The sequence below is a fragment of the Brachionichthys hirsutus genome, unplaced genomic scaffold, assembly GCF_040956055.1.
Source record: "Brachionichthys hirsutus isolate HB-005 unplaced genomic scaffold, CSIRO-AGI_Bhir_v1 contig_245, whole genome shotgun sequence".
NCBI classification, from domain to species: domain Eukaryota; kingdom Metazoa; phylum Chordata; class Actinopteri; order Lophiiformes; family Brachionichthyidae; genus Brachionichthys; species Brachionichthys hirsutus.
In genome coordinates, this window is record NW_027180450.1 from 25083 (window position 1) to 38146 (window position 13064).

Here is a 13064-nt window from a genome sequence, read left to right on the forward strand (position 1 = left end):
GTAGACTGTCGAACGGGACTTTGGGATGACAAGGTGGAGACAAAATGAAGTGGAAGATTGAAAACGAGGGAGGACAAATAGAATAAGAGTCGGGACCATCAGAGATGGGCGGAATAAGAAGCTCAGGACAAAATGAGAAATACAGAACACATTTCCATCCGCTGTTGCTTCTGTGTGTCCATCTCTTCCCCCTCGGTGAGTTTGCACAGCAGCAGCAAGGTTCAGTGCAATTTAAGGCAAGTCAAAGTTGAAATTCAGAGCACACATGAAGCAAACTCAAACTGAAATGTCCGTTTTCATCAGTCGGAGCAAACTTGACTTCTCAATAGCCAAAATAGAATTTTCCAGTACCTTTTGGCACTTTGAGTGTGAGTCACACATCGTATCAGCACACCAAGTTTGTGCCTAGAATAAATATTCAAATTTAGTGCTGTAAAGTATGAAGTGATGTCACTTGTGTATCTGCACTTCACTCTAATCCTTCCCTTATCTCGTTTGCTCACTCCTCCCTCTCTCATCTGCAGGTCCCCTGAGCAATATTTACATAATACTATTTGAAGCCTTTCACAGTCCTGAGCATATCTGTCACTAAATGAAACATAACTGTTTCCCACACGGCGACCTTGTTTGGAAATATCCTGTCCTATTTTATTTACAGTGTTTAAATGAGACCAGAGACACTTTTACTTTTTACATTCTCCCACAGTGCCGCTGCAGTCGTTGTTATTTCAAGAACGAGTTTCAATTCGGAGATGAGAGGGCCAAACCTGGAAAGGAAGCAGTTTTCATTGTCTGCTATGCAGTCCCAGATTAAAAATGAATAAAGAGACAAAAATACAACAAGAACAAGAGTATGACCTCATATGTTTGGTCAGTAAATGAAGTGTATCTCCACCGTACGGCATGAATAAATCACTGCTACGAGCACTGCAAATGTAGATCTGCAAGCATCTGAGGATAAAAGTCTCTTGTCATCACCCCATTGTTGCTTACGTCCATCATGCCACTGCTGTTCAATGTCAGCTTGCAACTTCTGTCCCTTAATGGCTGCACATTTCTTCTGTTTTAGCAAGCTATTCAAGCTGAGGGCAGGTAAGGATTTAGTTTGACTTTGCCCCCCCCCCCCTCTCTTGCATCCCACGACATACACTCCAAATTGCACACACACACACACTAACATGCATGCTGATATACGGTCACGTACTAAACAAAGATTGAACTCTGCTGAAAACTTGCATTTCCTTGAGTGCAGCCCTCGGCAGCACAAAAAGACTGCTAACCACTCAAGCATCGATTTAAGCAGGTCCCATTCTCAATACCGCCGCTCGTCCAGGATCTCACATTGCTCTTACATAACAGCACCCTGCTTGGGTACCCGCGCAGGGATGATCACTGGCAGCATGTTGCTTTCAAACTCAATCGCTCACCCCTCTTACATACAAAGCGATGCTCATACGAGCACATGTGCAAACACACATGCACACACATGCACGACTAAAGCCACGGACACATACCCAGGGACAGTCTTCATCTGTGCCAGCCCTCCATCATTCCTGCTTTCACGTCCTGCGTCTTTACTCACTGAGGAGCATGCAGACCAGCTTTGAGTCAATATATCCGTCTGTACGCTCTCTCTCTCTCTCTCTCTTTCTCTCCCTGTTCATTTGCGCTCCTCCTCTCCTCTGTCCCTCCCTTTCTCTTCCCCTTTAGTTGTGACGTATCTGTTTAAAATCCCTGCCAGTCTTTTGCAGGCTGTGCATAAAGTACTGTCACTCACTTTCTCATCATTGGCTAGATTTAGAAAAAATGTGTGTGTGTGTGTGTGTGTGTGTGTGTGTGTGTGTGCTTGTGTGTCTGCATGCAGGCGTGCATCTGTGTGTTTTCATGGTGTAGGTGGTGGGTGCAATGGGAGAGAAAGTCACTGAAGCGGAGCAAGACAGAGAGACAGACGAGACAAATTGATAGACACATAAGCAAACACAAATACACAACAGCAGCAAAAACCCACACACCTAGTAGCGTATTTTCTGTAAGTAAATATTAAGTACACACAAAAGAAATGATTGCTCTGGGACGAGAAGCAAATCCAGCTGAAGGACAGAGAAAGGAAATGAAATGCAATATGTTGACTACGTACTGAATGAAGTTCCCTGCCAGCCAAGCAGTCACACTGCCAGATTATGCTGTTTTGGCCACGACTGAGGCTGCATCAGCCAAATAGATGTGTGTTGCTGTTTGCTTTTGTGTTAGTGTTTTGTGTGCGCTCGTCCAACTGTGGCAATGCTCATTATATCAGCAGCCGCGGCAGTGGAACTGTGCAGGCCTGGGAGACACTGTAAATGGCAATCTGACCACGAGAATGAACGCATGAATGAGAAGGAACCAGAGATTTACTTATTTGGCAGAGACATCTTCGTTCTCCAAGCAGCAGTATGCAGAAAATATAGAATGTAAAAACCAACAAGCAATTACACTCATCGTTACAACAACAACAAAAAAAGCCTCTCCTAAGCCTGGCTGCTCCCATCGCCACCTAAATGTATGCATACCCTCACAGCGATATATATACACGTACTTCTACCAATACAAGTATCTTAAGAGCAGATTGTGTGAACATGACAGAGAGGATAAGGAAGTGATTAATGGCTCTCTGGGGTTAAACAATGAAGTTTCATTGACCTATATCTGTGATGGCTGCTGACGGCACATTTTACACAAGAGATCCATCCCAAATCCCCCATTGGTCAGTTAGTTTTCGAACATACTAGCAGTTTTCAACATTTTTGTTCATACAGTAATGTGATCACTATGTATGTGAATGAATGCATGAATAAAATGAGAACATAAATAGTAGTTCATGAATCACACATAAAAATGTCTTTGGTGTAATATTAGTGATGTTTGTTAAGGAAAGGAAGGGATATTTAACTCGGAAAACTTTGAGGAAATGGTTAAGATTTGATGTTTAATATGGTCGGAGGAGGAGGAGGAGGAGAGGGATGGGGGGAGCACGGCTCATTATTACACGAGAAAAATAGCAGCAGTACAAGAAAATCAAGCTGAAGGAACACCAATGAAAAAAAATCTCCAATCACTTCCCCTTCATCGTGTAGAAAACTGCTGTTTGAAGAGAATAAATGGCAGAAAATATAATAACATTTCAATGACAAGTTACTGGGTGGAAAGCCAACAGGGCAATTGATAACTATGTCATATAAGATATACTGTATACCATACTAATGGTCAGGAAGGCATGGCGGAAATACATCTGCTCATCCACCTTGGTTTATTTTAAGCATCTTATTGCTATCAGTGTAATCTCATTAAGATTGTGTTAACAGACCATTACACTATTTTAATTAATTTACAAAAAGAACATGCAGGCCCAATGAGCTGGAATTAGATAAATGAATGCTCAGTCTTCTCATGCCAGACTGTCTATCTTGGTTTTTCAATGGTTAAACATGTTTTAAGTGGCTTGAAATGAATGCAAGATTACCGGGTGTGAATCTAATTATGAGGGGAATGAGTGCCTTTCTAGTTCACAGTGATATCATGGACTACCGTTGGAAAATCCTTCTGAAATGTTGTTCCTACATTGTGGAGTGTCACTAATTTTCCACATAGGTTTTCACATAGTGGTGAGCATCTTCTCATTTCGTTGTCCCTGTCTCAATTTTGAGACATGTGTCTGCCATAAAATTCAAAATGAGCATTTCCGAATGTAACCGGATGGTTGGAGTTAATTGGGCAGGCAGGTGTGGGAGGGAGCACCTGTGGCCCATTTACCACTGATTGGGCGGGGCGTATATAGGTGCTTCCCCTCCCCTGTCCCAGCGTCCCCATTCGTGTTTTCCCTGTCTCGAAGGCAGGTTGGCCGTAGACCGTCACTGCCTTGTCTCTCCTTTTCATTTGTTAGTTTTGTTCGTAGAGTGTTTTTAAGGAAGTTTTTTAGAGTCTTAAATAAATGTTTTGAATTATTAACTGCGGTGCTGGTTTTCACTGTGAGCGGGCCTGTGGGTGGGGAAACCTGCTAAAACGAGCTGGGAACCAAAGGAACACAAAGTAGATCTTTAGGTTGAAAGGCCTAAAGTGGCGTTGTTGGCAACACAATCGTTTAGCCCCATATGCCCAATGCCACACAAAGATTAATTTATCAGCTGAATCTTTAGGCATATTGTCTCTGTACAGATTTTTATTAACGTGATTGTCAAAAAGATTCAGTAAATGATGACATTCTATTTGATTATTCTACAATGTGGTGACTGTCCCAACACTTTTGAACCCTGTGTTGTGAATATAGTGGCTTTTACCTCACAGCGAACCAAAGAAAGAATCATTAGAAGCATCCAGTGAAAGAAAATGTGAAATTCAAGCCACTGACGATGCAGATAGATAAATGAAAAATAAAATGCATGGCCGCTCTGAAAATCAATCCAGTTGCGGTATATCCCTTTGCCTCGTCAGCAGCATGATTTAAGCATTTGAATCACTCATGAGTAAAATATGAAAATAAACACTTATATTAAAATGGTAGAGAGATTGGTGGAAAGAGGCTATGACCAATTTGTGGAGGAGCATTCATCCAACACTTCTGCATGGCGCGATAATCTCCTCCCATTACCACAGCACAAAGCACTGCAGGCTTTCCATTAAGTGTACAGCCGCAGCCACCCTAGCCTCTCAGACAGCTATTTAGCTCTGAGATTAAATAAACCTTTATTTACATGCTAGAGCACCGGCGCATACTGAATTTTTCAACATTTGACACCTCACAAGATTGGAAATGGCTTTTTTTTTTTCCCCTAAATGACCAAATGAATTGCTCATCACACACTTTCAAATTAAGTACGGACAGTAATGAAATGTTTGTTGTGAAGCTGTAGCTTGAATGCTAAAAGTCAAAGACGTATTAAGAGGAAAGAAAATAAAATAAAAATATATTTGTAAACTATACAGCATGACAATCTGTGTGTTTTTTTTATTCATGAAACCTCACAACTGTTTGTACATGTGAATATATTATAGAGATACATTCTTGACACTGGCAACCAGAAGTTACTCCCAAAAAGTCACGAGCACAAACTAAGAAATTAATTTGGATTACCTTTTGAGGAGAAATGATTTATAACTTCTTTAAAAAGCTGCATGTTTAAATCAAGCAGTGATTTCCCTGATTCCAATGAAATAAATATTCTTCGAGTATGTGACTGTTTTTTTTTGGGTGACATTTTGACAGGTTCATTTTTCAACAGGTGGCTAATTGTTCCCCCGGGATGTCAGTTGGTGTCACAGGTGGTGCTTTTGCCCCACATCACTCTGCTCCGGGGGGGAATCATTGGTCGTGTTGGCAGAGAGCGTGGTTCTGTCAAGGTGCATTATCCGTCCGACGTCACGGCGGGTCGTCTACCTTCAGCCTCGCACGGCTTCAGGCCTCACACGGGAGCATCTCCCGCTGCCTGGCTCCTGTTATTGCCGCTCCCATCGATCACCAAAAATCATTTCTGGGGAGCTGTTCTAACACAGACCGATCGCATTAATCCCAACTGTTATTTGTCCAACTAGGGGGTACACGCAAAAAAAGAGCAGACCATGTGGTTTATTTATCTAAATTCACTCTCAGTGAAGAAGTATTTATTTTTCTAATATTCTGTGACGGCAATGAAACAGAAAGAAAATGACCCCTGCCAAATAAAATGACACTGACAGATTGATATTCCTGTAGGATAAATGTGCTATTTCACTCTGTGTTCTATATTTATATTGTCCTTTTGGCTTTATGTGTGCTCCCGGAGAAAACACACGTTCCTGTAATGCAGTGGAACCTCGGTTCTCATACGACTCGGTAGTCGAACAACTCGGTTTTCGACCAATAGAATTGAGTTTAAAATATAGTTCGAACACACGAGTGAAGCCGAGGCGGAGTCAAGCCGAGAAGGTTCGGTTTGAGTCGACCTGCCAGAGGAGAAAGACGGTGCAGAATTGTTGCTTCATTTTTCAGCATTTATTCTTTTGAGCTCTTGGCCATGGATTCAAAGAAAGGCAGCAGGAATACTACAGGAAAGGAAAAGAGGAAAGTAGTGAGAACTGCTCAGTACGATATGGCGAAATCAATTATCTCGACTTTTGTTAAGAAAACTGAGCTAAAGAGAATTAGAAGGAAATTAAACCCCAGAAGGACAGTTAGCCAGTCATTTTATGGAGGGAGGCTTCCTTTCAAAGGAATAGCCCCCCCCTCCGACGCCGCAGCCAAAATGGCAAGTAAATGATATAGAATTGGATTAAATAAACTTTTATTATGCTTTTGTTTTTCATACTATCACACTTACACTGTGTTTTCTGTTGTGTAGATACACCTAGTTACATATTAATATAACTGAAGGCATGTAGATGGCCATTTGCTTGGTGTGTAGGAACAGATTAATCTGGTTTCCATTGTTTCTTATGGGAAATATAGTTTCGGTTTTTGAACAAATTGGTTTTCAAACAATATTGCGGAACGAATTATGTTGGAGAACCGACGTTCCACTGTATTTAGATAAAGCTAATCAAGAACAAGCGATTAGATTTGAGGTGGTTTCCTCATTAAGTTTGAGCTTGTCTCACTCTTGCGTTTTCTCCCATGAGGTGAAATCACTGCCACTGATCTCAACCCAGCCTGCGACTGCAACCCTGTAGAAGAGTTCTGCATTAGCACAGTCACATTATTTGCCATTGACCTAATTAGATCCCGCATAGACCCTGTGAAACATATTTTTCTCCCTCTCTCTCCCTTGGGCAGACTTTCCTTTATTTTTTCTATGCTCCTTTTGATGAATGGTTTTGCTTTTTAGGACAAATGACAGCTCCGTGATTAATTGTGTGTGCACTTTCACTCTTTGGCCTTCTCAAGTCTTTTTTTTTCTATTTAAAATCTTGTTTTTCGTCCCTGTTTAACGAGGAAATAGTCTATCTTTATGTGGGTTTGCCTCATCAGCATATTCCCATAAATAAAAGACGGGGAGGTGGGGATGGAATGGAATGGAATGGAATGGAGTGGAGTGGAGCTGAGGGAAGTGTGGCCCAAAGGCAGGCAGTGGGCATGTGCGAAATGGTGGGGTGAATGGATGGAGAGGGAAAGAGAGAGATGAGCCAAATGCACAGGATCAGGAGTGTGAAGGTGACTGCAGAAAATACGACAGAGAGAGATAGAGATGAAATAAAAGAGAAATTCAAATGTTAAAAGCAGAACATAGGCAGATAAATAGAGGGATTATGCAAGAACGGGGAACCCGAATCTGAGATGGATAAGGTCAGGAAAGAAGGAATAAAATCAAGAGAGATTTGACGGGGCTGATACATAAAACGCTGGAATGTGAGGACACCTGAACAATTTCCACAGCAAAAAAAATCTCATCCAAACCTTCAGATCCTCAAGCGCTTTCATAATTTAGACTGAAATGGCTCCAACGATCTACCAATAGAAAGAGGGTAACAGCAGAGCAGGGTCTGAAGGAGTGAAATGGGATTGTATTAAAATAGCAGCCATTGTAGCGAGGGGTGCGGCCTCTGCCCCGGGGCAAGACGTCACGCTGAGCTTAATGAGGCAACAGTGCAGGCAATTAGTTTGTGATATGACATTATCCGTCACCAATAAGTGAAGCCGCCATGAACCATGAAACCCCTCGCATGCATTGTACCCAGATAATCAACAACTGTGCAGAGTTGGATTCTTAATCAGGAAAAAAAAAAAAAAAAGATCTGCACAAATGATGTTTATTTGTTGATCACTTTCTAAAGCAAGTAATAGAATATTAATTCTGGCAACGTTTTACACCGTTCCTTTTACAGCGTCTCATCTAACCACAGCATGGATCAAATATAAGGTTTTTTGGTGTCTTGGATACTGACGAACTGAAGACCTGAGTAGCTTTCCCTCGAGCAACCAGCAGAGATTAGAGGGACTGAAACGTGATTAATGCTTTCTGTTTAGGCAAACACAATGGACTCTGTTAAAGCTGCGGATTGGCCATTATCTTGTTTAAAGACACACGCATGGGAGGAGTTTCACTTAATCGTATTTAAATTATGAAGCCTGAAGCTTCAGGGAGCAAAGCTGTTTAAAATTCTGCGTACACTTTCATTAAATTGCGGGAAAACAAAGCAATAGTAAATTAAATACATTTCTCTGTGTCAAGGTTGATAAAATACCAATATATTTGTGCCTGTACAACATGTATAATTAGCATTAGCTAAATGTGGCTACATCTCGTTTCAAACTTCTTTCACCCAGCCCGAGTCCAGCCAAATACAGAAGTGGATTTCCATTTAAGTAAATAGCTGAAAGGTCTGCACTCCATTGGGAGCTGACTGATGCATGAAATCAACAAAATCTATTCATTTGCTTGTCTTTTACTGAGAATGCAAGGGGGTGAAATACGAGTTCACGTTTTCAAAATCGCAAAGTGCAAAATAAGGGCTTTTGGCGGACGCACGAAGCGTATTTGAGCGTGGCGAGTGCCTGATCACACGGGGGGGTTAGGTTCCTTAACACTGTCCCACCGAGGAACATTGCCTCGTTGGTCAAAAAGAGAGAGAGCGACAGGGGAGAGAGGAAGTGAGGCAGAAAAATTAGATCATGCCTCTCCTGCAGTTTTTGTCTTTTCAAGAACTCAAGAACACAAGAAAGTTTTTGCTCTACTTACCTGAATGTCGTCTCCTGTTCCTCTTGCATCGCCTCAGTCGTCAGTCACCTTGTGGTTTATGCATCGGTGGATCTATAGCGTATGTTTGCACAAAAAGGACAAGAAGGAGAAGAAGAATCAATTTAACATTTATTTCTGGATTAAAGCGAGGTGTGACCTTTTCCAGAGTTTCAGGTCAGGTCCAGTGGATTGAGACAAAGTTCAGATGCTGGCCGCTGACAAACAACAGCGAAATGTCAAGATGAGGAGCAACAGTTTGTATGAACAGTTACAAAAATTTAGTGAATGGTGAGTAAAAAATTACCTGCACCGAGGAACATTCTGAGAGGCTTTACCGTGCAATGCGGGAATTAAATACAAATCTATTAAATAAAAATAGATATAGTGCAATTTGGTGTTCAATTTAATGTTTGTCCATCAGTTTCCTGTATATGTACAGACTAGTACACATATACTAATCCTGCTGCTGCTTAAACCTTCATACAGGTGACATGTCACATCACTTCAAGTTTAAATAAACATCTACGCTTAGCAGTCGATTAGCTTCTTGACCCTTGCCTCACACACAATATGCATCCTTCGTCCACATGCGCCACCAGTTCAGTAAATGTCCAACGATGGAACGTTTCAAAAGCAGCTGAATCCTGTGCACATTTCCTGAAGGGAAAATCCATAAACTGTGTACACAAACTCAGCATGAAATATTGGTTTTTATTGTACAGTACGCCTCTTCACTGACATGATGTATTATTGCATATATCACGGTGACTTTATACAATCCTCCAGCAAATGAAAGTGAAGAAAGAGCCTGAAATGCAGGCTAGTGACTCACCACAACGGAGCATTTCTTTCATCTGTTATCTTGAAGGAAATGAGACGTGTCTGTGGTGTTTACTTGTGAAAACGGAGGCTAAAAACACGAGCCGTATCTTAAAATGCTTATTTTTGTTAAGAATTATGTTTATACACTACTTTGTAACACAGAGTACATTTGTATTCCCCTTTGGCCTCTCTGACATTAGAAAAGGTCATTATTTGTCTGTTAACTTTTAATTATATTCCATTTCAATTTAAAGTGATGCATTTTTCATGGACATGGAAGTCAAGCCCTTAACGCTTTAAATATCTTTGGAAAAATCATGAACTGAAATGCATGCTGGTCAACTGCAGTTACAAAATGTTACACAAATCTACATCCTGTCACGAAAGTCACTCGAACCAATCAAGATATAATTAAATGAAATGTACATTTATATAGATTGGCCTCTCAACACATCTTGCAGTAAGACTATATCCTTGCCCTTTCTGCTCCTGAGGACATACGCAGACAGCTACGTCTGTAATCCTGACATAATTAGCTGGATAATCACCTTCCATTATATAATCCTCTGGTTTGGTAAGGCTTCATACAATACGGACACCCCTCATTCACATCGTCACAAAGGACAATCACTTTAAGAAGAAGGTAAGCTTTAATATTAGTGGTTTGTCAGCTTCTTTTAATTGGAAGCGTAAAATAATTGTAACCATCTGAAATCGGTAAAAGGCTGATGTATACTTCTCATTTGCAGTATATTTGACTATCTGGATCTTGAGTACCCGCCGACAGACGGCCTGCCCACTGTTTCCATTTGTGTTTGGTTAAATAAGAATAAATAACTGCATCAGCAGCCTTATTTAGCGCAGCTCCAGTGTGTGACTATCTGACGCGACACAAATCAGGAACAAGAATTATACAAAGTGGCATTAAGAAACGAAAATATGTCCGTAAAAAAATAATAATCTCATTCTCACACTCTGTTTCCTCCCATCTGTGCCAACGTGACGGAAGGAAGGCGCCAGTCTCATTTCAGACTCGTGGCTGAGCGGTAGGAGGTGGTTGAGAGGTGTTAGGAAAGGTGAATATAAGATGGAGTGCTAGAACGATTGCATTACGATTGGGTTTTTTTTTATGGATCGACACAGGCCCACTGGGATCGATCATCTTCTGGCTGGCCAGCAGTGAAATGGAAAGATGGTAGGAACAGGGGGAGTGTACAAAAATGGGTGACGCCTCACCTGGACTCCTGGAGCCGTGTTGCTATATAACATATGTAGGGCTCCGTAATCAGTGGCTTTGCATGTTGTGTTTTTAGCATGTTACTCGATATCTTTTAGCTGTTTCTATTAGTAGTTTAATGTATGATAGAATTGTTGTTTTCATTGTATTTTTGTATTATGTAAAGTGCTTTATAATTTTTTAAAATATTATTACCATTAGTAGTAGCAGTAACTGGAATAAGAATTTTGAAAATTATTTTTTTTTCAATCAAAATGCCAAAATGCTTGAAGGGAAAAGCTCCAAGTCTGTTCGGCAGGTCTTGGAGAAGTTCACTGTGTGAAAGTAATTGGAGAAAAGTTTTAGAAGTTGCAGAGAGCACGAGGCAAAGTCAAAGCCCGTCCTGTGGACAGGCGCTGAAAATGATCATTTTGCTATAAATACTAAGGGCAGTGCATCTGGGACCTGTGCACGGTTAATTAAACGCTGCAGAACCAATGTCACTGTATGTTGCGTCAAAGAAAGAAAGCAAATGCATAAATAGATCTGGAGCTCTGCACTCCTCATTGCTAATGGGGATTATTAAGATTGAACTAATGGGGATTAGCAATGATCCTTCATTTGAGTTATTTCCATGTTCACTTTTCTTTCAGTTGTATGCAAATCAATAGAGAAACCCAGTAGTATGGTGACTTTAGTTAGAAGAAGGTGCAGCGCACCAATGCTGGCTCTTCATCCGTGTGCAAAATGAAAAGGCATCACATTATATTATAATGGCAACCGTGATGTCACGTACGGATGCAGTGAATCACAACAATTAGCTATGCACTTAATTATACCCCCACCCAAAAAAAAAAAAAAAATCAACTGACTAATGCTTCTTCTACAGAAAAAGGTGAGGACACTGAGGTGACTCAGTATCCTTATTGAAGACACTCCTCAGCTACACTTACTGAAACAGTTTGTAAGGCCTCTTCTGTGCACGTCTGACTTGGTTAATGAGGTTAATCAAGCAGCATATATTTGATCTTTGGATAACAAAGATTTCACTGATTCGATGTTAGAGTTTGGACTCTGCCCAGGGGCAGTGTCTTCTAATGCAAATTGAACACGGTCCTGCAAATTATCCTTTCATCTGCTCTCTCGTTGTGATCAGGCTTAGCGCCACATTAGTCCACATTAAAATGTGTGATCCAGTATAGGGTTTATACTTCACCTCCTGTTGTTCCACATTCTGTGTGGCAGATTTGCCCATCAATATGTGCTCCTATAGCCCAACTCTGAGTAAGTAAATTATACTCAAACTGCAAAAGAAGTAAAGGCAATAAGATAAATAGATCTCCACAAATCTGGAACTATCATGGAAAATCATATTTGTATGGATCTCTGAAACTACTGATGATAAGCAACATATCCTAAATGATGTGAGTTCATTTCCAGGGTTATAGAATACTTTTTTTTATTTTATTTGGGATTAGATAGACGTTGGTAAAACGCCTCTGAAAAATGTCTTACTTTGTTTTGACATGGCAAGTCATCTCTTCCCCATTTATTCAAGCTTCAGTGAAATTGGCGATGAAAGAGGTAGACAGTCTCTGAATGCTCCACTTTTCAAAGAATATTCACGTCCAGACTCTGAACATTTCCTCTTCTAAAAGTTATAGATATGAATGATCACACGGCTTTGGTGAAGCCTGTCTCATTGCTGTTTACCTCTACCTAGGAAGTAGTGCTTTCACATTTATTGATTTGCTTGCATGTCAGCAACATAATTCTGTGGAAGTGAGCTCCATTACAGACATATTTATTTATTTTAGAAAAGGCAGGGGTGCTACAGGGAGATTGAAGTGCAGCCATGAATCGCATTAAGGAGCGAACTGCCCGAGTTCTGTCTGTTTTCTGTCATTTTGCACTGCATGGAGGCCTTTCTTTTTTTCTTTTTTATAACTAATACAATGAAGCTCTTCTCTCCAGTGGCTCTTGTGGAATATTTTTAGAATATCCACTCATTGCTCAGCTCTCCAGTGCACCATGCTCTCAATCATCAGCAATGCCCGTTGTGTTTGTTTTTTGCCCAGTCCACCTGTCCCTCTATTTCATTGCTTTAATTAGCTTGATTAGGATCTAAAATTGCTTGTGTCAGCTCAGTGATTGACAGCAATTGGCCACTTAGGGGAGGAAAGCTGCAGACCCAGACACACTCGCATGCTTTTGTAGTAAAGCATGTGAGTGTGTGTGTGTGTGTGTTTGTTTAGCCTGACGGGAGTTTATGCTCACTGAAGAGCAGCGCTATTCTTCAGGCAGACAGTGTCAGACCAGCACTATAGAAAATCCAGATATCT